A 25,721-nucleotide genomic window follows, 5' to 3' on the forward strand; every position below is an offset into this window, starting at 1 on the left:
TATATGAATAAAAGGCTTTGGGATTTTCCTTAACCCTGTTTGCTAAAGATATTTCATGACCCCTTTTAGCCCTCTTAATTCCTCGTTTCAGATTGGTCCTACATTCCCGATATTCTTCCAAAGCTTCGTCTTTCTTCAGCCGCCTAGACCTTATGTATGCTTCCTTTTTCCTCTTAGCTAGTTTCACAATTTCACCTGTCATCCATGGTTCCCTAATCTTGCCATTTCTATCCTTCATTTTCACAGGAACATGTCTCTCCTGCACGCTAATCAACCTCTCTTTAAAAGCCTCCCACATATCACATGTGGATTTACCTTCAAACAGCTGCTCCCAATCTACATTCCCCAGCTCCTGCCGAATTTTGGTATAGTTGGCCTTCCCCCAATTTAGCACTCTTCCTTTAGGGCCACTCTCGTCTTTGTCCATGAGTATTTTAAAGCTTACGGAATTGTGATAACTATTCCCAAAGTAGTCCCCGACTGAAACTTCAACCACCTGGCCGGGCTCATTCCCCAACACCAGGTCCAGTATGGCCCCTTCCCGAGTTGGACTATTTACATACTGCTCTGGAAAACCCTCCTGGATGCTCCTTACAAATTCTGCTCCATCTAGACCTCTAACACTAAGGGAATCCCAGTCAATGTTGGGAAAATTAAAATCTCCTATCACCACCACCCTGTTGCTCCTACATCTTTCCATAATCTGTTTACATATTTGTACCTCTATCTCACGCTCGCTGTTGGGAGGCCTGTAGTACAGCCCCAACATTGTTACCGCACCCTTCCTATTTCTGAGTTCTGTCCATATTGCCTCACTGCTCGAGTCCTCCATAGTGCCCTCCTTCAGCACAGCTGTGATATCCTCTTTGACCAGTAATGCAACTCCTCCACCCCTTTTACCTCCCTCTCTATCCCGCCTGAAGCATCGATATCCTGGGATATTTAGTTGCCAATCATGCCCTTCCCTCAACCAAGTCTCAGTAATAGCAATAACATCATACTCCCAGGTACTAATCCAAGCCCTAAGTTCATCTGCCTTACCTACTACACTTCTTGCATTAAAACAAATGCACCTCAGACCACCAGTCCCTTTATATTCATCATCTGCTCCCTGCCTGCTCTTCCCCTTAGTCACACTGACTTCATTATCTAGTTCCTTACAGGCTTTTGTTACTACCTCCTTACTGTCAACTGACCTCCTCAATTGGTTCCCATCCCCCTGCCACATTAGTTTAAACCCTCCCCAACAGCGTTAGCAAAAGCACCCCCAAGGACATTGGTTCCAGTCCGGCCCAGGTGTAGACCGTCCAATTTGTAATAGTCCCACCTCCCCCAGAACCGGTCCCAATGTCCCAAAAATCTGAACCCCTCCTTCCTGCACCATCTCTCAAGCCACGCATTCATCCTGACTATTCTTTCATTTCTACTCTGACTATCACGTGGCACTGGTAGCAATCCTGAGATTACTACCTCTGAGGTCCTACTTTTTAACTTGGCTCCTAACTCCCTAAACTCTGCTTGTAGGACCTCATCCTGTTTTTTACCAATATCATTGGTGCCTATGTGCACAATGACAACTGGCTGTTCACCCTCCCCCTTTAGAATGTTCTGCAGCCGATCTGAGACATCCCTGACCCGTGCACCTGGGAGGCAACATACCATTCGGGAGCCTCGTTTTCGACCACAGAACCGCCGATCTACTCCCCTTACAATCAAATCCCCTACGACTATAGCCCTTCCACTCTTTTTCCCGCCCTTCTGAACAGCAGAGCCAGCCACGGTGCCATGGACCTGGCAACTGCTGCCTTCCCCTGGTGAGCCATCTCCCTCAACAGTATCCAAAACGGTATACTTGTTTTGGAGGGAGATGACCACAGGGGACTCCTGCGCTGCCTTCCTGCTCTTTCTCTGCCTTTTGGTCACCCATTGCCTTTCTCCCTCAGCAATCCTAATCTGCGGTGTGACCAATTCACTAAACGTGCTATCCACGACCTCCTCAGCATCGCGCATGCTCCAAAGTGAGTCCATTCGCAGCTCCAGAGCCATCATGCGGTCTAACAAAAGCTGCAGTTGGACACACTTCCTGCACGTGAAGGAGTCAGGGACATCAGCCATGTCCCTGAGCTCCCACATTGAGCAAGAGGAGCATGACACGGGTCTGAGATCTCCTGCCATTTTTAATCTTAAGCTTAACTTAGTTAAATGAAAAAGGAACGAAAAGTTTTTACCAATCACGATAAAACCAGAGAAATAGAAAAAGCCTTACCTTATAAACACCCCACCGAGTCCTTTTTTTTTGGTTAGAGGAGGAGGGCGGGTGGGAGACACTACAAGTGTGGTGTCTCGGGTTCAGAAACCGCCCAAATATATAGTGTTTTACTTACCCAGCAGCCCCCTGGCCTCCGCCGAAAACAAAAGGAAATTAAGTTTACTTTCAAACTGACCATCCCAGCTGCTCACTCGCTCGCACTCTGCTCCCAAAAAAGCTGCTGCAATGAAAGGAAAGTTATTTTAAACCGCCCAAATATATAGTGTTTTACTTACCCAGCAGCCCCCTGGCCTCCGCCGAAAACAAAAGGAAATTAAGTTTACTTTCAAACTGACCTTCCCAGCTGCTCACTCGCTCGCACTCTGCTCCCGAAAAAGCTGCTGCAATGAAAGGAAAGTTATTTTAAACCGCCCAAATATATAGTGATTTGCTTACCCAGCAGCCCCCTGGCCTCCGCCGAAAACAAAAGGAAATTAAGTTTACTTTCAAACTGACCTTCCCAGCTGCTCACTCGCTCGCACTCTGCTCCCGAAAAAGCAGCTGCAATGAAAGGAAAGTTATTTTAAACCGCCCAAATATATAGTGTTTTACTTACCCAGCAGCCCCCTGGCCTCCGCTGAAAACAAAAGCAAATTAAGTTTACTTTCAAACTGACCTTCCCAGCTGCTCACTCGCTCGCACTCTGCTCCCGAAAAAGCTGCTGCAATGAAAGGAAAGTTATTTTAAACCGCCCAAATATATAGTGTTTTACTTACCCAGCAGCCCCCTGGCCTCCGCCGAAAACAAAAGGAAATTAAGTTTACTTTCAAACTGACCTTCCCAGCTGCTCACTCGCTCGCACTCTGCTCCCGAAAAAGCTGCTGCAATGAAAGGAAAGGTATTTTAAACCGCCCAAATATATAGTGTTTTACTTACCCAGCAGCCCCCTGGCCTCCGCCGAAAACAAAAGGAAATTAAGTTTACTTTCAAACTGACCATCCCAGCTGCTCACTCGCTCGCACTCTGCTCCCAAAAAAGCTGCTGCAATGAAAGGAAAGTTATTTTAAACCGCCCAAATATATAGTGTTTTACTTACCCAGCAGCCCCCTGGCCTCCGCCGAAAACAAAAGGAAATTAAGTTTACTTTCAAACTGACCTTCCCAGCTGCTCACTCGCTCGCACTCTGCTCCCGAAAAAGCAGCTGCAATGAAAGGAAAGTTATTTTAAACCGCCCAAATATATAGTGTTTTACTTACCCAGCAGCCCCCTGGCCTCCGCTGAAAACAAAAGCAAATTAAGTTTACTTTCAAACTGACCTTCCCAGCTGCTCACTCGCTCGCACTCTGCTCCCGAAAAAGCTGCTGCAATGAAAGGAAAGTTATTTTAAACCGCCCAAATATATAGTGTTTTACTTACCCAGCAGCCCCCTGGCCTCCGCCGAAAACAAAAGGAAATTAAGTTTACTTTCAAACTGACCTTCCCAGCTGCTCACTCGCTCGCACTCTGCTCCCGAAAAAGCTGCTGCAATGAAAGGAAAGGTATTTTAAACCGCCCAAATATATAGTGTTTTACTTACCCAGCAGCCCCCTGGCCTCCGCCGAAAACAAAAGGAAATTAAGTTTACTTTCAAACTGACCTTCCCAGCTGCTCACTCGCTCGCACTCTGCTCCCGAAAAAGCTGCTGCAATGAAAGGAAGGTTATTTTAAACCGCCCAAATATATAATGTTTTACTTACCCAGCAGCCCCCTGGCCTCCGCCGAAAACAAAAGGAAATTAAGTTTACTTTCAAACTGACCTTCCCAGCTGCTCACTCGCTCGCACTCTGCTCCCGAAAAAGCTGCTGCAATGAAAGGAAAGGTATTTTAAACCGCCCAAATATATAGTGTTTTACTTACCCAGCAGCCCCCTGGCCTCCGCCGAAAACAAAAGGAAATTAAGTTTACTTTCAAACTGACCTTCCCAGCTGCTCACTCGCTCGCACTCTGCTCCCGAAAAAGCAGCTGCAATGAAAGGAAAGTTATTTTAAACCGCCCAAATATATAGTGTTTTACTTACCCAGCAGCCCCCTGGCCTCCGCCAAAAACAAAAGGAAATTAAGTTTACTTTCAAACTGACCTTCCCAGCTGCTCACTCGCTCGCACTCTGCTCCCGGAAAAGCTGCTGCAATGAAAGGAAAGTTATTTTAAACCGCCCAAATATATAGTGTTTTACTTACCCAGCAGCCCCCTGGCCTCCGCCGAAAACAAAAGGAAATTAAGTTTACTTTCAAACTGACCTTCCCAGCTGCTCACTCGCTCGCACTCTGCTCCCGAAAAAGCTGCTGCAATGAAAGGAAGGTTATTTTAAACCGCCCAAATATATAATGTTTTACTTACCCAGCAGCCCCCTGGCCTCCGCCGAAAACAAAAGGAAATTAAGTTTACTTTCAAACTGACCTTCCCAGCTGCTCACTCGCTCGCACTCTGCTCCCGAAAAAGCTGCTGCAATGAAAGGAAAGGTATTTTAAACCGCCCAAATATATAGTGTTTTACTTACCCAGCAGCCCCCTGGCCTCCGCCGAAAACAAAAGGAAATTAAGTTTACTTTCAAACTGACCTTCCCAGCTGCTCACTCGCTCGCACTCTGCTCCCGAAAAAGCAGCTGCAATGAAAGGAAAGTTATTTTAAACCGCCCAAATATATAGTGTTTTACTTACCCAGCAGCCCCCTGGCCTCCGCCGAAAACAAAAGGAAATTAAGTTTACTTTCAAACTGATCTTCCCAGCTGCTCACTCGCTCGCACTCTGCTCCCGAAAAAGCTGCTGCAATGAAAGGAAAGTTATTTTCAACCGCCCAAATATATAGTGTTTTACTTACCCAGCAGCCCCCTGGCCTCCGCCGAAAACAAAAGGAAATTAAGTTTACTTTCAAACTGACCTTCCCAGCTGCTCACTCGCTCGCACTCTGCTCCCGGAAAAGCTGCTGCAATGAAAGGAAAGTTATTTTAAACCGCCCAAATATATAGTGTTTTACTTACCCAGCAGCCCCCTGGCCTCCGCCGAAAACAAAAGGAAATTAAGTTTACTTTCAAACTGACCTTCCCAGCTGCTCACTCGCTCGCACTCTGCTCCCGAAAAAGCTGCTGCAATGAAAGGAAAGTTATTTTAAACCGCCCAAATATATAGTGTTTTACTTACCCAGCAGCCCCCTGGCCTCCGCCGAAAACAAAAGGAACCTAAGTTTACTTTCAAACTGACCTTCCCAGCTGCTCACTCGCTCGCACTCTGCTCCCGCAAAAACTGCTGCAATGAAAGGAAAGTTATTTTCCACCGCCCAAATATATAGTGTTTTACTTACCCAGCAGCCCCCTGGCCTCCGCCGAAAACAAAAGGAAATTAAGTTTACTTTCAAACTGATCTTCCCAGCTGCTCACTCGCTCGCACTCTGCTCCCGCAAAAGCTGCTGCAATGAAAGGAAAGTTATTTTAAACCGCCCAAATATATAGTGTTTTACTGACCCAGCAGCCCCCTGGCCTCCGCCGAAAACAAAAGGAAATTAAGTTTACTTTCAAACTGACCTTCCCAGCTGCTCACTCGCTCGCACTCTGCTCCCGAAAAAGCTGCTGCAATGAAAGGAAAGTTATTTTAAACCGCCCAAATATATAGTGTTTTACTTACCCAGCAGCCCCCTGGCCTCTGCCGAAAACAAAAGGAAATTAAGTTTACTTTCAAACTGACCTTCCTAGCTGCTCACTCGCTCGCACTCTGCTCCCAAAAAAGCTGCTGCAATGAAAGGAAAGTAATTTTAAACCGCCCAAATATATAGTGTTTTACTTACCCAGCAGCCCCCTGGCCTCCGCCGAAAACAAAAGGAAATTAAGTTTACTTTCAAACTGACCTTCCCAGCTGCTCACTCGCTCGCACTCTGCTCCCGAAAAAGCTGCTGCAATGAAAGGAAAGTTATTTTAAACCGCCCAAATATATAGTGTTTTACTTACCCAGCAGCCCCCTGGCCTCCGCCGAAAACAAAAGGAAATTAAGTTTACTTTCAAACTGACCTTCCCAGCTGCTCACTCGCTCGCACTCTGCTCCCGAAAAAGCTGCTGCAATGAAAGGAAAGTTATTTTAAACCGCCCAAATATATAGTGTTTTACTTACCCAGCAGCCCCTTGGCCTCCGCCGAAAACAAAAGGAAATTAAGTTTACTTTCAAACTGACCTTCCCAGCTGCTCACTCGCTCGCACTCTGCTCCCGCAAAAGCTGCTGCAATGAAAGGAAAGTTATTTTAAACCGCCCAAGTATATAGTGTTTTACTTACCCAGCAGCCCCCTGGCCTCCGCCGAAAACAAAAGGAAATTAAGTTTACTTTCAAACTGACCTTCCCAGCTGCTCACTCGCTCGCACTCTGCTCCCGAAAAAGCTGCTGCAATGAAAGGAAAGTTATTTTAAACCGCCCAAATATATAGTGTTTTACTTACCCAGCAGCCCCCTGGCCTCTGCCGAAAACAAAAGGAAATTAAGTTTACTTTCAAACTGACCTTCCTAGCTGCTCACTCGCTCGCACTCTGCTCCCGAAAAAGCTGCTGCAATGAAAGGAAAGTTATTTTAAACCGCCCAAATATATAGTGTTTTACTTACCCAGCAGCCCCCTGGCCTCCGCCGAAAACAAAAGGAAATTAAGTTTACTTTCAAACTGACCTTCCCAGCTGCTCACTCGCTCGCACTCTGCTCCCGAAAAAGCTGCTGCAATGAAAGGAAAGTTATTTTAAACCGCCCAAATATATAGTGTTTTACTTACCCAGCAGCCCCCTGACCTCCGCCGAAAACAAAAGGAAATTAAGTTTACTTTCAAACTGACCTTCCCAGCTGCTCACTCGCTCGCACTCTGCTCCCGAAAAAGCTGCTGCAATGAAAGGAAAGTTATTTTAAACCGCCCAAATATATAGTGTTTTACTTACCCAGCAGCCCCCTGGCCTCCGCCGAAAACAAAAGGAAATTAAGTTTACTTTCAAACTGACCTTCCCAGCTGCTCACTCGCTCGCACTCTGCTCCCGAAAAAGCTGCTGCAATGAAAGGAAAGTTATTTTAAACCGCCCAAATATATAGTGTTTTACTTACCCAGCAGCCCCTTGGCCTCCGCCGAAAACAAAAGGAAATTAAGTTTACTTTCAAACTGACCTTCCCAGCTGCTCACTCGCTCGCACTCTGCTCCCGAAAAAGCTGCTGCAATGAAAGGAAGGTTATTTTAAACCGCCGAAATATATAATGTTTTACTTACCCAGCAGCCCCCTGGCCTCCGCCGAAAACAAAAGGAAATTAAGTTTACTTTCAAACTGACCTTCCCAGCTGCTCACTCGCTCGCACTCTGCTCCCGAAAAAGCTGCTGCAATGAAAGGAAAGGTATTTTAAACCGCCCAAATATATAGTGTTTTACTTACCCAGCAGCCCCCTGGCCTCCGCCGAAAACAAAAGGAAATTAAGTTTACTTTCAAACTGACCTTCCCAGCTGCTCACTCGCTCGCATTCTGCTCCCGAAAAAGCAGCTGCAATGAAAGGAAAGTTATTTTAAACCGCCCAAATATATAGTGTTTTACTTACCCAGCAGCCCCCTGGCCTCCGCCGAAAACAAAAGGAAATTAAGTTTCCTTTCAAACTGATCTTCCCAGCTGCTCACTCGCTCGCACTCTGCTCCCGAAAAAGCTGCTGCAATGAAAGGAATGTTATCTTCAACCGCCCAAATATATAGTGTTTTACTTACGCAGCAGCCCCTGGCCTCCGCCGAAAACAAAAGGAAATTAAGTTTACTTTCAAACTGACCTTCCTAGCTGCTCACTCGCTCGCACTCTGCTCCCGAAAAAGCTGCTGCAATGAAAGGAAAGTTATTTTAAACCGCCCAAATATATAGTGTTTTACTTACCCAGCTGCCCCCTGGCCTCCGCCGAAAACAAAAGGAACTTAAGTTTACTTTCAAACTGACCTTCCCAGCTGCTCACTCGCTCGCACTCTGCTCCCGAAAAAGCTGCTGCAATGAAAGGAAAGTTGTTTTAAACCGCCCAAATATATAGTGTTTTACTTACCCAGCAGCCCCCTGGCCTCCGCTGAAAACAAAAGGAAATTAAGTTTACTTTCAAACTGACCTTCCCAGCTGCTCACTCGCTCGCACTCTGCTCCCGAAAAAGCTGCTGCAATGAAAGGAAAGTTATTTTAAACCGCCCAAATATATAGTGTTTTACTTACCCAGCAGCCCCCTGGCCTCCGCCAAAAACAAAAGGAAATTAAGTTTACTTTCAAACTGACCTTACCAGCTGCTCACTCGCTCGCACTCTGCTCCCGAAAAAGCTGCTGCAATGAAAGGAAAGTTATTTTAAACCGCCCAAATATATAGTGTTTTACTTACCCAGCAGCCCCCTGCCCTCCGCCGAAAACAAAAGGAAATTAAGTTTACTTTCAAACTGACCTTCCCAGCTGCTCACTCGCTCGCACTCTGCTCCCGAAAAAGCTGCTGCAATGAAAGGAAAGTTATTTTAAACCGCCCAAATATATAGTGTTTTACTTACCCAGGTGCCCCCTGGCCTCCACCGAAAACAAAAGGAAATTAAGTTTACTTTCAAACTGACCTTCCCAGCTGCTCAATCGCTCGCACTCTGCTCCCGAAAAAGCTGCTGCAATGAAAGGAAAGTTATTTTAAACCGCCCAAATATATAGTGTTTTACTTACCCAGCAGCCCCCTGGCCTCCGCCGAAAACAAAAGGAAATTAAGTTTACTTTCAAACTGACCTTCCCAGCTGCTCACTCGCTCGCACTCTGCTCCTGAAAAAGCTGCTGCAATGAAAGGAAATTTATTTTAAACCGCCCAAATATATAGTGTTTTACTTACCCAGCAGCCCCCTGGCCTCCGCCGAAAACAAAAGGAAATTAAGTTTACTTTCAAACTGACCTTCCCAGCTGCTCACTCGCTCGCACTCTGCTCCCGAAAAAACTGCTGCAATGAAAGGAAAGTTATTTTAAACCGCCCAAATATATAGTGTTTTACTTACCCAGCAGCCCCCTGGCCTCCGCCGAAAACAAAAGGAAATTAAGTTTACTTTCAAACTGACCTTCCCAGCTGCTCAATCGCTTGCACACTGCTCCCGAAAAAGCTGCTGCAATGAAAGGAAAGTTATTTTAAACCGCCCAAATATATAGTGTTTTACTTACCCAGCAGCCCCCTGGCCTCCGCCGAAAACAAAAGGAAATTAAGTTTACTTTCAAACTGACCTTCCCAGCTGCTCACTCGCTCGCACTCTGCTCCCGAAAAAGCTGCTGCAATGAAAGGAAAGTTATTTTAAACCGCCCAAATATATAGTGTTTTGCTTACCCAGCAGCCCCCTGGCCTCCGCCGAAAACAAAAGGAAATTAAGTTTACTTTCAAACTGACCTTCCCAGCTGCTCAGTCGCTCGCACTCTGCTCCCGAAAAAGCTGCTGCAATGAAAGGAAAGTTATTTTAAACCGCCCAAATATATAGTGTTTTACTTACCCAGCAACCCCCTGGCCTCCGCCGAAAACAAAAGGAAATTAAGTTTACTTTCAAACTGACCTTCCCAGCTGCTCACTCGCTCGCACTCTGCTCCTGAAAAAGCTGCTGCAATGAAATACATTTACATTTTTACATTTACAGCACACAAAATTTTCCCAATACAGTTCGAGGTGTTTCCCATGGATCCAACCCCTCAGTTCAGCTTGGTGGGGGGACCTTACACTGTGGTCCTGCCCCATTGCGCCTTTGCTGCGGCTGCCCCAGGCTTTAGTGAGTCCCTCAGCACGTAGTCCTGGACCTTGGAATGTGCCAGTCTGCAACATTCGGTGGTGGACAACTCTTTGCGCTGGAAGAGCACCATGTTTCGGGCAGACCAAAGGTCGTCTTTCACCGAACTGATAGTCCTCCAGCAGCAGTTGATGTTTGTCTCGGTGTGCGTCCCTGGGAACAGCCCGTAGAACACAGACTCCTGTGTTACAGAGCTGCTTGGGATGAACCTCGACAAAAACCACTGCATCTCTTTCCACACCTGCTTTGCAAAGACACATTCCAGGAGGAGGTGGGCAACCGTCTCTTCCCCACCACAGCCACCGCAGGGGCATTGTGCAGAGGAGGCGAGACTTCGGGCATGCAGGAAGGATCTGACGGGGAGGGCCCTTCTCACCACCAGCCAAGCTACATCTTGGTGCTTGTTTGAAAGTTCTGGCGATGAGGCATTCCGCCAAATGACTTTGACGGTCTGCTCGGGGAACCATCTGACAGGATCCCCCGTTTCCTTTTCCCGTAGGGCCTTGAGGACATTCCGTGCAGACCACTGCCTGATGGACCGGTGGTCAAAGGTGTTTTCCCGCAGAAACTGCTCCACGAAGGATAGGTGGTACGGCATGGTCCAACTGCATGGAGCGTTCCGCGGCAATGTGACCAGGTCCATCCTTCGCAACACCGGGGACAGATAGAACTTCAGCACGTAGTGACACTTGGAGTTTGCGTACTGGAGGTCTACACACAGCTTGATGCAGCCGCACACGAAGGTGGTCATCAGGATGAGGGCCACGTTGAGTACATTTTTCCCGCCCTTGTCCAGAGATTTGAACATCGAGTCCCTCCGGACCCGGTCCATGTTAGATCCCCAGATGAAGCGGAAAATGGCTCGGGTGACCGCCACAGCGCAGGAGTGGGGTATGGGCCAGACCTGCGCCACGTACAGCAACAACGTGAGCGCCTCGCTCCTGATGACCAGATTCCTACCCACAATGGAGAGAGATCACTGCCCCCATATGCTCAACTCGCTCCTCCCAGGTTTTGGTGCACGCCCCGGCCCTTCCGAACCATATCCCCAGCACCTTCAGGTAGTCTGACCTGACGGTGAAGGGGACAAAGGATCGGTCAGCCCAGTTCTCAAAGAACATGGCCTCGCTCTTGCCGTGGTTAACTTTGGCTCCCGTGGCCAGTTCGAACTGGTCGCAGATGTTCATCAGTCTGCGCACAGACAGCGGATCCGAACAGAAGACGGCAACGTCATCAATGTCCAGGGAGGTGTTAACCTGAGTGCCTCCGCTGCCTGGGACTGTCACCCCTCTTATGCTCACATCCTTCCTAATAGACTCAGCAAAGGGTTCAATACAGCAAACAAACAAGACCGGGGAGAGAGGACAGCCCTGTCTGACTCCAGATTGGATCGGGAAACTTTCCGATTCCCACCCATTGATTGCGTCTGCGCTACTGATGTTTGTGTAGAGCAGTTTGATCCAACTGCAGATTCCCTCCCCAAATCCCATTTTGGAAAGCACGTCCATCATGTAGGTGTGCGATATCCTGTCAAAAGCCTTCTCCTGGTCCAGGCTGATGAGGCAGGTGTCCACCCTCCTGTCCCGCACATAGGCGATCGTATCCCTGAGTAGCACAAGACTATCAGAGATCTTCCTGCCAGGTACAGTACAGGTCTGATCAGGGTGAATCACTGACCTGACTCGACTGGCTATGACTTTGGACAGAATCTTGTAATCAACATTAAGCAGTGAGATGGGCCGCCAATTTCTGATTTCTGCCCTCTCCCCTTCCGCTTGTAAATGAGGGTGATGATGCCTTTCCTCATGGATTCTGACATGCTGCCGGCCAGGAGTATACTCTCGTATACTTCCAGCAGGTCTGGGCCGACCCAGTCCCACAGGGCCGAGTACAACTCGACCGGTAAGCCGTCGCTTCCGGGAGCTTTACTCGTCTCGAAAGACTCGACGGCCTTTGTCAGCTCGTCCAGAGTTAGCGGCTTGTCCAGTCCCTCCCTCCTGCTGTCATCTAAGACCTCTGTGATAGATGACAGGAAGGACTGGGAGGCTCTGCTGTCTGTGGGCTTCACGTCATACAGCCCAGAATAAAAGGATTTGTTGATCCTTAGTATGTCGGACTGCAAAGATGTTACCGAGCCATCTTCTTCCTTCAGGCTGCTGCTAAGAGCTCTCTCTGTGTACCTTTTGGAAGAAGTAACGCGAGCACGTCTCATCCTGCTCGATGGAGCGGACTCTGGACCGGAAGATGATCTTGGAGGCCTCCTTGGCAAAGAGCGAGGCCTGCTGGCTCTTCACCTCTTGGAGGTCCTCCTTGACCTCGACCCTCATTGACTGCAACCGGAGCAGATTTTGCATACTTTCTGGAGTCGGGACATTTCCCTCTGTCTCTCTCTCGCCCACTGAACACCTTTGTGGATGAAGAACCTCTTGATGTTCTCCTTAATCGCTTCCCACCAGTGAACTGGAGACTCAAAGAGGGATTTCACGGTCCTCCAACCTTTGTAATCCCTTTTGAGTTTCTCAACGTTCTCTGGGGTCAGCAGTGTAGCATTGAGCTTCCACGTCCCTCTGCTAACCCGCTGGTCGTCCTGTAAGTGACAGTCGGCCAGTAAGAGGCAGTGGTCAGAGAAGAACACCAGCTTGACGTCGGTGGATCCGACCGTGACAGCACGGGACACAAACAGGAAGTCAATCCTGGAACAGGCAGACCAGTCCGATCTTGACCATGTGTATCTGCGCTGCGCTCCGTCTGCAGGTTTGCTGAAGACGTCGTGCAGTTTGGCATCTTTAACTGTTTCTATTAGGAATCTGGACGTAGTGTCCAGTTTGCTGGCGTCACTGCCGGATCGTCCAGCCGCATCGATGATGCAGTTGAAGTCACCGCCTAGGATGACCGGCCTAGACGTTGCCAGCAGCAGTGGAAGCTGCTGGAAGACAGTCAGCTGCTCGCTGCGTTGTACCGGGGTGTACACGTTGATCAACCGGAGCAGAGCGTTGTTGTACATCACGTCTGCTACAAGGAGGCGACCGCCCACCACCTCCTTAACTTCGGAGATGGTGAAGTTACCTCCCCGCAGCAGAGTATTCATTTAATTTTTTTTTCAAAATATACTTTATTCATAAAAATCTGTAAAAATTACATTGCCAAACAGTTTCAAAACAGCACCAAAAAATACAAACATTGCAAGGGAGATCAGTTTCCTTCAATACTGTTATGAGTTTCTTCCCAACCCTTCCGTTTCACAATTGTCATGTCAATTACAGTTTTACATTTACAGCAATTGAGAATATTAACGATACAGTTCGAGGGGTTTCCCATGGATCCAGCCACTCAGTCCAGCTTGGTGGGGGGACCTTACACTGTGGTCTTTCCCCATTGAGCCTTTGCTGCGGCTGCCTCAAGCTTTCGTGCGTCCCTCAGCACGTAGTCCTGGACCTTGGAATGTGCCAGTCTGCAACATTCGGTGGTGGACAACTCTTTGCGCTGGAAGACCAGCAAGTTTCGGGCAGACCAAAGGGCGTCTTTCACCGAATTGATAGTCCTCCAGCAGCAGTTGATGTTTGTCTCGGTGTGCGTCCCTGGGAACAGCCCGTAGAGCACAGACTCCTGTGTTACAGAGCTGCTTGGGATGAACCTTGACAAAAACCACTGCATCTCTTTCCACACCTGCTTTGCAAAGGCACATTCCAGGAGGAGGTGGACGACCGTCTCTTCCCCACCACAGCCAACGCAGGGGCACTGTGCGGAGGGGGCGAGACTTCGGGTGTGCATGAAGGATCTGACGGGGAGGGCCCTTCTCACCACCAGCCAAGCTACGTCTTGGTGCTTGTTTGAAAGTTCTGGTGATGAGGCATTCCGCCAAATGACTTTGACGGTCTGCTCGGGGAACCATCCGACAGGATCCACCGTTTCCTTTTCCCGTAGGGCCTTGAGGACATTCCGTGCAGACCACTGCCTGATGGACCGGTGGTCAAACGTGTTTTCCCGCAGAAACTGCTCCACGAAGGATAGGTGGTACGGCACCGCCCAACTGCACGGAGCGTTCCGCGGCAATGTGACCAGGCCCATCCTTCGCAACACCGGGGACAGATAGAACCTCAGCACGTAGTGACACTTGGAGTTTGCGTACTGGAGATCTACACACAGCTTGATGCAGCCGCACACGAAGGTGGTCATCAGGATGAGGGCCACGTTGGGTACATTTTTCCCGCCCTTGTCCAGAGATTTGAACATCGTGTCCCTCCGGACCCGGTCCATTTTAGATCCCCAGACGAAGCGGAAAATGGCTAGGGTGACTGCCACGGCGCAGGAGTGGGGTATGGGCCAGACCTGCGCCACGTAGAGCAACAACGTGAGCGCCTCGCACCTGATGACCAGGTTCTTACCCACAATGGAGAGAGATCGCTGCCCCCACATGCCCAACTTTTGTCGTACCTTGGCTACTCGCTCCTCCCATATTTTGGTGCATGCCCCGGCCCTTCCGAACCATATCCCCAGCACCTTCAGGTAATCTGACCTGACGGTGAAGGGGACAAAGGATCGGTCAGCCCAGTTGCCAAAGAACATGGCCTCGCTCTTGCCGTGGTTAACTTTGGTTCCCGAGGCCAGTTCGAACTGGTCGCAGATGCTCATCAGTCTGCGCACGGACAGCGGATCTGAGCAGAAAACGGCGACGTCATCCATGTACAGGGAGGTTTTGACCTGAGTGCCTCCGCTGCCTGGGATTGTCACCCTCTTATGCTCGCATCCTTCCTAATAGACTCAGCAAAGGGTTCAATACAGCAAACAAACAAGACCGGGTCAGAGGGCAGCCCTGTCTGACTCCAGATTGGATCGGGAAACTTTCAGATTCCCACCCGTTGATTGAGACTGCAAAGTATTCATTTAATTTTTTTTTTTATTTCCAAAATATACTTTATTCATAAAAATCTGTAAAAATTACATTGCCAAACAGTTTCCAAACAGCACCAAAAAATACAAACATTGCAAGGGAGATCAGTTTCCTTCAATACTGTCATGAGTTTCTTCCCAACCCTTCTGTTTCACAATTGTCATGTCAATTACAGTTTTACATTTACAGCAATTGAGAATATTAACGATCCAGTTCGAGCGGTTTCCCATGGATCCAGCCCCTCAGTCCAGCTTGGTGGGGGAACCTTACACTGTGGTCTTTCCCCATTGAGCCTTTGCTGCGGCTGCCCCAAGCTTTAGTGCGTCCCTCAGCACGTAGTCCTGGACCTTGGAATGTGCCAGTCTGCAACATTCGGCGGTGGACAACTCTTTGCGCTGGAAGACCAGCAAGTTTCGGGCAGACCAAAGGGCGTCTTTCACCGAATTGATAGTCCTCCAGCAGCAGTTGATGTTTGTCTCGGTGTGCGTCCCTGGGAACAGCCCGTAGAGCACAGACTCCTGTGTTACAGAGCTGCTTGGGATGAACCTTGACAAAAACCACTGCATCTCTTTCCACACCTGCTTTGCAAAGGCACATTCCAGGAGGAGGTGGGCGGCCGTCTCTTCCCCACCACAGCCAATGCGGGGGCACTGTGCGGTGGGGGCGAGACTTCGGGTGTGCATGAAGGATCTGACGGGGAGGGCCCTTCTCACCACCAGCCAAGCTACGTCTTGGTGCTTGTTTGAAAGTTCTGGTGATGAGGCATTCCGCCAAATGACTTTGACGGTCTGCTCGGGGAACCATCCGACAGGATCCACCGTTTCCTTTTCCCGTAGGGCCTTGAGGACATTCCGTGCAGACCACTGCCTGATGGACCGGTGGTCAAACGTGTTTTCCCGCAGAAACTGCTCCACGAAGGATAGGTGGTACGGCACCGCCCAACTGCACGGAGCGTTCCGCGGCAATGTGACCAGGCCCATCCTTCGCAACACCGGGGACAGATAGAACCTCAGCACGTAGTGACACTTGGAGTTTGCGTATTGGAGATCTACACACAGCTTGATGCAGCCGCACACGAAGGTGGTCATCAGGATGAGGGCCACGTTGGGTACATTTTTCCCGCCCTTGTCCAGAGATTTGAACATCGTGTCCCTCCGGACCCGGTCCATTTTAGATCCCCAGACGAAGCGGAAAATGGCTCGGGTGACTGCCACGGCGCAGGAGTGGGGTATGGGCCAGACCTGCGCCACGTAGAGCAACAACATGAGCGCCTCGCACCTGATGACCAGGTTCTTACCCACAATGGAGAGAGATCGCTGCCCCCACATGCCCAACTTTTGTCGTACCTTAGCTACTCGCTCCTCCCATATTTTGGTGCACGCCCCGGCCCTTCCGAACCATATCCCCAGCACCTTCAGGTAACCTGACCTGTCGGTGAAGAGGACAAAGGCTCGGTCAGCCCAGTTGCCAAAGAACATGGCCTCGCTCTTGCCGTGGTTGACTTTGGCTCCCGATGCCAGTTCAAACTGGTCGCAGATGCTCATCAGTCTGCGCACGGACAGCGGATCCGAGCAGAAAACGGCGACGTCATCCATGTACAGGGAGGTTTTGACCTGAGTGCCTCCGCTGCCTGGGATTGTCACCCCTCTTATGCTCGCATCCTTCCTAATAGACTCAGCAAAGGGTTCAATACAGCAAACAAACAAGACCGGGGACAGAGGACAGCCCTGTCTGACTCCAGATTTGATCGGGAAACTTTCAGATTCCCACCCGTTGATTGAGACTGCACTACTGATGTTTGTGCAGAGCAGTTGGATCCAATTGCAGATTCCCTCCCCAAACCCCATTTTGGAAAGCACGTCCATCATGTAGGTGTGCGATATCCTGTCAAAAGCCTTCTCCTGGTCCAGGCTGATGAGGCAGGTGTCCACCCTCCTGTCCCGTACGTAGGCGATCGTATCCCTGAGTAGCGCGAGACTATCAGAGATCTTCCTGCTGGGTACAGTACAGGTCTGATCGGGGTGAATCACCAACTCCAGAGCAGACTTGACTCGACTGGCTATGACTTTGGACAGAATCTTGTAATCAACATTAAGCAGTGAGATGGGCCGCCAATTTCGGATTTCTGCCCTCTCCCCCTTCTGCTTGTAAATGAGGGTGATGATGCCTTTTCTCATGGATTCTGACATGCTGCCGGCCAGGAGCATACTCTCGTATACTTCCAGCAGGTCCGGGCCGACCCAGTGCCACAGGGCCGAGTACAACTCGACCGGTAAGCCGTCGCTCCCGGGAGTTTTACTCTTCTCGAAGGACTCGACGGCCTTTGTCAGCTCGTCCAGAGTTAGCGGCTTGTCCAGTCTCTCCCTCCTGCTGTCATCTAAGACCTCTGTGATAGATGACAGGAAGGACTGGGAGGCTCTGCTGTCTGTGGGCTTCGTGTCATACAACCCAGCATAAAAGGATTTGCTGATCCTTAGTATGTCGGACTGCGAAGACGTTACCGAGCCATCTTCTTCCTTCAGGCTGCTGATAACAGAGCTCTCTCTGTGTACCTTTTGGAAGAAGTAACGCGAGCACGTCTCATCCTGCTCGATGGAGCGGACTCTGGACCGGAAGATGATCTTGGAGGCCTCCTTGGCAAAGAGCGAGGCCTGCTGACTCTTCACCTCTTGGAGGTCCTCCTTGACCTCGACCCCCATTGACTGCAACCGGAGTAGATTTTGCATAATTTTCTGGAGTCGGGACAGTTCCCTCTGTCTCTCTCTCGCCTTCTGAACACCTTTGTGGATGAAGAACCTCTTGATGTTCTCCTTAATCGCTTCCCACCAGTGAACTGGAGACTCAAAGAGGGGTTTCACGGTCCTCCAACCTTTGTAATCCCTTATGAGTTCCTCAACGTTCTCTGGGGTCAGCAGTGTCGCATTGAGCTTCCACGTCCCTCTGCCAACCCGCTGGTCGTCCTGTAAGTGACAGTCGGCCAGTCAGAGGCAGTGGTCGGAGAAGAACACCGGCTTGACGTCGGTGGATCCGACCGTGACAGCACGGGACACCAACAGGAAGTCAATCCTGGAACGGGCAGACCCGTCCGATCTTGACCATGTGTATCTGCGCTGCGCTCCGTCTGCAGGTTTGCTGAAGACGTCATGCAGTTTGGCATCTTTAACTGTTTCTATTAGGAATCTGGACATAGCGTCCAGTTTGCTGTCGTCACTGCCGGATCGTCCAGCCGCATCGATGATGCAGTTGAAGTCACCGCCTAGGATGACCGGCCTGGACGTCGCCAGCAGCAGTGGGAGCTGCTGGAAGATGGTCAGCCGCTCGCTGCGTTGTACCGGGGCGTACACGTTGATCAACCGGAGCGGAGCTTTGTTGTACATCACGTCTGCTACGAGGAGGCGGCCGCCCACCACCTCCTTAACTTCGGAGATGGTGAAGTTACCTCCCCGCAGCAGAATACCCAGGCCGGAGGAACGGCAGTCATTACCCCCCGACCAGATCGATGGCCCGTGGGACCACCATCGCGACCACTGCCTGTAGGTGCTGAGGTGTGGTATTCCACACTCCTGCAGAAACAGTAGGTCAGCTTTGACCTTGGCAAGGTAATCCAAGGTTGAAACACATCGCGTAGTAGATTTAATGCTACGCACATTAATGGAAGCAATTCTTACACCCATTTTTTACTAAAAATTAGTTGTTGCTTCCCATACCATTTGTCCTCGCTAGTCCCAGTCCTTCCCCTTTGGGATGTTCCTGCATACCCATCGTGTGCGCAAGCAGTTTCATGTTGGTTGGGCTCAGAAACCCCTCCTGATTTTTCATGCAGGGTTTGTGCCGCTCGGGTGACATCGGGGGGGTCTTGTAGGCAGAGAGGATTGGGTTGTCCTCAGCTGCTTCCATCTGTTCCTCCTCGAAAACATCACAGCTCCCGGTCTCCCGGAGCTCAGGTGCGCCAGACGTGTCTTTGCTCCCGGTGTCCCGGAGCTGAGATGCGTTGGCCACGTCGTTACGTGTGGGGCATTGGGGTTGGGCCACGCCGGGCCCATCACAGCTTCCAGTGCCCGGGGGCTGGGATGCTTTATCATCCATCTCGGAGTTCTGCCGCCTCTTTTGAAGGGGCTGTCGTTCCAGCATTTCCCCGTCCAGTGAAGAGGAGTTGTTGTTGTCTGATTCAGAAGAGAGCCTCCTCTTGCCACTGGTTTGGGTGGTGGCTTTGGGATGTTTTTTCTTTGTGGTTTTCCTCTGGACCACTTGCCACTGACCTGTTTGTCCATCTGCTGCCTCCTCCTCCATTGATTCTGTCTGTGGAGGAGGGGTTTCCGGGCGCTGGGTAGGTGCTGGGTCGTTGGTTTCAGCCGCCTCCCCTTCCTTCTCAGGTTGAAGCTCCTCACTGCGGAGAAGGTTGCTGGTCTCCTTTCGAACAGCGGACGCCTTCGTCGAACCTTCTCCCGGCCTTTCCTTGGACCTTGCCGCCTGAGCATAGCTGAGGCAACGTTTGGGGTAGGTCTTGTAGAGATGGCCTGCCGCACCGCACAAGTTGCAACACTTAATCTGCTTACAGTCCTTGGTCTGATGGCCTTCCTCCTTGCAGTTCTTGCAAACAACCATACTGCAGTTGGCTGCCATGCTGCCACAGGTGCGGCAAACGCTGGGCTGCCCAGCGTAGACCAAGAAGCCTCGACTTCCCCCGATAGCGAAGCTGGAGGGAGGGTGGATGATGGCTCCACTTCGATCTACCTTCAAGGTCACCTTGACCTGCCGCTTGCTGGTCCAGATCCCAAAGGGGTCCTTGACATCAGTGCTGCTGCCAGCCACCTCGACGTACCTGGCGAGAAAGGTGAGTACATCCACCACCGGAACATGGGGGTTGTAGAGGTGAATCGTCACCACCCGGTCCCGTTGTGACGGAAGCGTGAAGAGCGGCTCCGCTGTGAGGATCGACAGTGGCGCCCGGTCCCCTTTCTCCTTGAACGCCTTCAGGAACTTGATGCATCCCGCCACGTTCCGGAACGTCACGTTGAAGTATCCACTGCTGGGGAAATCCTGCAGGCAGAAGACGTCCGTCGCTTGAAATCCGCAGCAATCGAAGAGAATTTTCTTGATGAAGAAGGTGCGATCGACCGGTGCATCTCCTTCCTTGTCCTTCACGACCACCCGAACGGTGTTGCGCACTCCCTGGCCCGAAGCTCGAAAATTGGTTATAGCCATTTTACTCAAAGCTTCCCCAGGATCAAAAGGCAATGATCATGGTCTCTTCTCAATCAAATAAGCACTGATAAGAACAGATACTACACTTGATCTTAGCCAAAAGGCCGAGAAGCGATCATTTTTTTTTTCTTTCCAAAATATACTTTATTCATAAAAATCTGTAAAAATTACATTGCCAAACAGTTTCCAAACAGCACCAAAAAATACAAACATTGCAAAGGAGATCAGTTTCCTTCAATACTGTCATGAGTTTCTTCCCAACCCTTCCGTTTCACAATTGTCATGTCAATTACAGTTTTACATTTACAGCAATTGAGAATATTAACGATACAGTTTGAGGGGTTTCCCATTGATCCAGCCCCTCAGTCCAACTTGGTGGGGGAACCTTACACTGTGGTCTTTCCCCATTGAGCCTTTGCTGCGGCTGCCCCAAGCTTTAGTGCGTCCCTCAGCACGTAGTCCTGGACCTTGGAATGTGCCAGTCTGCAACATTCGGTGGTGGACAACTCTTTGCGCTGGAAGACCAGCAGGTTTCGGGCAGACCAAAGGGCGTCTTTCACCGAATTGATAGTCCTCCAGCAGCAGTTGATGTTTGTCTCGGTGTGCGTCCCTGGGAACAGCCCGTAGAGCACAGACTCCTGTGTTACAGAGCTGCTTGGGATGAACCTTGACAAAAACCACTGCATCTCTTTCCACACCTGCTTTGCAAAGGCACATTCCAGGAGGAGGTGGGCGACCGTCTCTTCCCCACCACAGCCAACGCGGGGGCACTGTGCGGAGGGGGCGAGACTTCGGGTGTGCATGAAGGATCTGACGGGGAGGGCCCTTCTCACCACCAGCCAAGCTACGTCTTGGTGCTTGTTTGAAAGTTCTGGTGATGAGGCATTCCGCCAAATGACTTTGACGGTCTGCTCGGGGAACCATCCGACAGGATCCACCGTTTCCTTTTCCCGTAGGGCCTTGAGGACATTCCGTGCAGACCACTGCCTGATGGACCGGTGGTCAAAGGTGTTTTTCCGCAGAAACTGCTCCACGAAGGATAGGTGGTATGGCACGTCCCAACTGCACGGAGCGTTCCGCGGCAATGTGACCAGGCCCATCCTTCGCAACACCGGGGACAGATAGAACCTCAGCACGTAGTGACACTTGGAGTTTGCGTACTGGGGATCTACACATAGCTTGATGCAGCCGCACACGAAGGTGGTCATCAGGATGAGGGCCACGTTGGGTACATTTTTCCCGTCCATGTCCAGAGATTTGAACATCGTGTCCCTCCGGACCCGGTCCATTTTAGATCCCCAGACGAAGCGGAAAATGGCTCGGGTGACTGCCACGGCGCAGGAGTGGGGTATGGGCCAGACCTGCGCCACGTACAGCAACAACGTGAGCGCCTCGCACCTGATGACCAGGTTCTTACCCACAATGGAGAGAGATCGCTGCCCCCACATGCCCAACTTTTGTCGTACCTTGGCTACTCGCTCCTCCCATGTTTTGGTGCACGCCCCGGCCCTTCCGAACCATATCCCCAGCACCTTCAGGTAATCTGACCTGACGGTGAAGGGGACAAAGGATCGGTCAGCCCAGTTCCCAAAGAACATGGCCTCGCTCTTGCCGTGGTTAACTTTGGCTCCCGAGGCCAGTTCGAACTGGTCGCAGATGCTCATCAGTCTGCGCACGGACAGCGGATCCGAGCAGAAGACGGCGACGTCATCCATGTACAGGGAGGTTTTGACCTGAGTGCCTCCGCTGCCTGGGATTGTCACCCCTCTTATGCTCGCATCCTTCCTAATAGACTCAGCAAAGGGTTCAATACAGCAAACAAACAAGACCGGGGACAGAGGACAGCCCTGTCTGACTCCAGATTTGATCGGGAAACTTTCAGATTCCCACCCGTTGATTGACACTGCGCTCCTGATGTTTGTGTAGAGCAGTTGGATCCAATTGCAGATTTCCTCCCCAAACCCCATTTTGGAAAGCACGTCCATCATGTAGGTGTGCGATATCCTGTCAAAAGCCTTCTCCTGGTCCAGGCTGATGAGGCAGATGTCCACCCTCCTGTCCTGTACGTAGGCGATCGTATCCCTGAGTAGCGCGAGACTATCAGAGATCTTCCTGCCGGGTACAGTACAGGTCTGATCGGGGTGAATCACCAACTCCAGAGCAGACTTGACTCGACTGGCTATGACTTTGGACAGAATCTTGTAATCAACATTAAGCAGTGAGATGGGCCGCCAATTTCTGATTTCTGCCCTCTCCCCCTTCTGCTTGTAAATGAGGGTGATGATGCCTTTCCTCATGGATTCTGACATGCTGCCGGCCAGGAGCATACTCTCGTATACTTCCAGCAGGTCTGGGCCGACACAGTCCCACAGGGCCGAGTACAACTCGACCGGTAAGCCGTCGCTCCCGGGAGTTTTACTCGTCTCGAATGACTCGACGGCCTTTGTCAGCTCGTCCAGAGTTAGCGGCTTGTCCAGTCCCTCCCTCCTGCTGTCATCTAAGACCTCTGTGATAGATGACAGGAAGGACTGGGAGGCTCTGCTGTCTGTGGGCTTCGCGTCATACAGCCCAGCATAAAAGGATTTGCTGATCCTGAGTATGTCGGGCTGCGAAGACGTTACCGAGCCATCTTCTTCCTTCAGGCTGCTGATAACAGAGCTCTCTCTGTGTACCTTTTGGAAGAAGTAACGCGAGCACGTCTCATCCTGCTCGATGGAGCGGACTCTGGACCGGAAGATGATCTTGGAGGCCTCCTTGGCAAAGAGCGAGGCCTGCTGGCTCTTCACCTCTTGGAGGTCCTCCTTGACCTCGACCCCCATTGACTGCAACCGGAGTAGATTTTGCATAATTTTCTGGAGTCGGGACAGTTCCCTCTGTCTCTCTCTCGCCTTCTGAACGCCTTTGTGGATGAAGAACCTCTTGATGTTCTCCTTAATCGCTTCCCACCAGTGAACTGGAGACTCAAAGAGGGGTTTCACGGTCCTCCAACCTTTGTAATCCCTTTTGAGTTCCTCAACGTTCTCTGGGGTCAGCAGTGTCTCATTGAGCTTCCACGTCCCTCTGCCAACCCGCTGGTCGTCCTGTAAGTGACAGTCGGCCAGTAAGAGGCAGTGGTCGGAGAAGAACACCGGCTTGACGTCGGTGGATCCGACCGTGACAGCACGGGACACCAACAGGAAGTCAATCCTGGAACGGGCAGACCCGTCCGATCTTGACCATGTGTATCTGCGCTGCGCTCCGTCTGCAGGTTTGCTGAAGACGTCGTGCAGTTTGGCATCCTTAACTGTTTCTATTAGGAATCTGGACGTAGCGTCCAGTTTGCTGTCGTCACTGCCGGATCGTCCAGCCGCATCGATGATGCAGTTGAAGTCACCGCCTAGGATGACCGGCCTGGACGTCGCCAGCAGCAGTGGGAGCTGCTGGAAGACGGTCAGCCGCTCGCTGCGTTGTACCGGGGCGTACACGTTGATCAACCGGAGCGGAGCGTTGTTGTACATCACGTCTGCTACGAGGAGGCGGCCGCCCACCACCTCCTTAACTTCGGAGATGGTGAAGTTACCTCCCCGCAGCAGAATACCCAGGCCGGAGGAACGGCAGTCATTACCCCCCGACCAGATCGATGGCCCGTGGGACCACCATCGCGACCACTGCCTGTAGGTGCTGAGGTGTGGTATTCCACACTCCTGCAGAAACAGTAGGTCAGCTTTGACCTTGGCAAGGTAATCCAAGGTTGAAACACATCGCGTAGTAGATTTAATGCTACGCACATTAATGGAAGCAATTCTTACACCCATTTTTTACTAAAAATTAGTTGTTGCTTCCCATACCATTTGTCCTCGCTAGTCCCAGTCCTTCCCCTTCGGGGTGTTCCTGCATACCCATCGTGTGCGCAAGCAGTTTCACGTTGGTTGGGCTCAGAAACCCCTCCTGATTTTTCATGCAGGGTTTGTGCCGCTCGGGTGACATCGGGGGGGTCTTGTAGGCAGAGAGGATTGGGTTGTCCTCAGCTGCTTCCATCTGTTCCTCCTCAAAAACATCACAGTCCCGGTCTCCCGGAGCTCAGGTGCGCCAGACGTGTCTTTGCTCCCGGTGTCGCAGAGCTGAGATGCGTTGGCCACTTCGTTACGTGTGGGGCATTGGGGTTGGGGCACGCCGGGCCCATCACAGCTTCCAGTGCCCGGGGGCTGGGATGCTTTATCATCCATCTCGGAGTTCTGCCGCCTCTTTTGAAGGGGCTGTCGTTCCAGCATTTCCCCGTCCAGTGAAGAGGAGTTGTTGCAGTCTGATTCAGAAGAGAGCCTCCTCTTGCCACTGGTTTGGGTGGTGGCTTTGGGATGTTTTTTCTTTGTGGTTTCCCTCTGGACCACTTGCCACTGACCTGTTTGTCCATCTGCTGCCTCCTCCTCCATTGATTCTGTCTGTGGAGGAGGGGTTTCCGGGCGCTGGGTAGGTGCTGGGTCGTTGGTTTCAGCTGCCTCCCCTTCCTTCTCAGGTTGAAGTTCCTCACTGTGGAGAAGGTTGCTGGTCTCCTTTCGGACAGCGGACGCCTTCGTCGAACCTTCTCCCGGCCTATCCTTGGACCTTGCCGCCTGAGCATAGCTGAGGCAACGTTTGGGACAAGTCTTGTAGAGATGGCCTGCCGCACCGCACAAGTTGCAACACTTAGTCTGCTTACAGTCCTTGGTCTGATGGCCTTCCTCCTTGCAGTTCTTGCAAACAACCGTGCTGCAGTTGGCTGCCATGTGACCAGATTTGCCACAGGTGCGGCAAACTCTGGGCTGCCCAGCGTAGACCAAGAAGCCTCGACTTCCCCCGATAGCGAAGCTGGAGGGAGGGTGGAGGATGGCTCCACTGGGATCTACCTTCAAGGTCACCTTGACCTGCCGCTTGCTGGTCCAAATCCCAAAGGGGTCCTTGACATCAGTGCTGCTGCCGGCCACCTCGACGTACCTGGCGAGAAAGGTGAGTACATCCACCACCGGAACATGGGGGTTGTAGAGGTGAATCGTCACCACCCGGTCCCGTTGTGACGGAAGCGTGAAGAGCGGCTCCGCTGTGAGGATCGACAGTGGCGCCCGGTCCCCTTTCTCCTTGAACGCCTTCAGGAACTTGATGCATCCCGCCACGTTCCGGAACGTCACGTCGAAGTATCCACTGCTGGGGAAATCCTGCAGGCAGAAGACGTCCGTCGCTTGAAATCCGCAGCAATCGAAGAGAATTTTCTTGATGAAGAAGGTGCGATCGACCGGTGCATCTCCTTGAGAAGCGATCATTTAATACCTCAGCAATGCCCCCTGCCTCCCTGCGCAAATCCCCTTGTTGGTCCCTAATTGGCCCTACTCCTTTTACCACCCGTTTACATATATATGTCCAGAGAAAACTTTAGGATCCCCTTTCATGTTAGCTGCCAGTATTTACAGCACTCTCTGTTTTTATTTCGTTTTGTAACGCTGCTTCTGCTATGAAGCAGCTCATTAAGTTAAAGGTGCTATATGAATATAAGTTGTTATACTAAAACGATCTTGTTTCACAATAGTGATTATGACGTATGACACTGTTAGGCTTTTAAAGGGAAAGAAAGGGGGCGTGGTCTC

General features: G+C 50.9%; 1 protein-coding gene and 1 pseudogene across 1 annotated transcript in view; one reads left to right on the plus strand and one right to left on the minus strand.

Moving 5' to 3' along the window:
- rnf103 (ring finger protein 103) overlaps nucleotides 1-25,721 on the plus strand; it is a 109,006-nt gene that overhangs the window by 56,472 nt on the left and 26,813 nt on the right. The gene's annotated exons all lie outside the window — the stretch shown is intronic.
- On the minus strand, nucleotides 20,135-20,243 carry LOC137377732 (U2 spliceosomal RNA; annotated as a pseudogene).

Source organism: Heterodontus francisci, chromosome 1, assembly GCF_036365525.1.
Source record: "Heterodontus francisci isolate sHetFra1 chromosome 1, sHetFra1.hap1, whole genome shotgun sequence".
NCBI lineage: Eukaryota > Metazoa > Chordata > Chondrichthyes > Heterodontiformes > Heterodontidae > Heterodontus > Heterodontus francisci.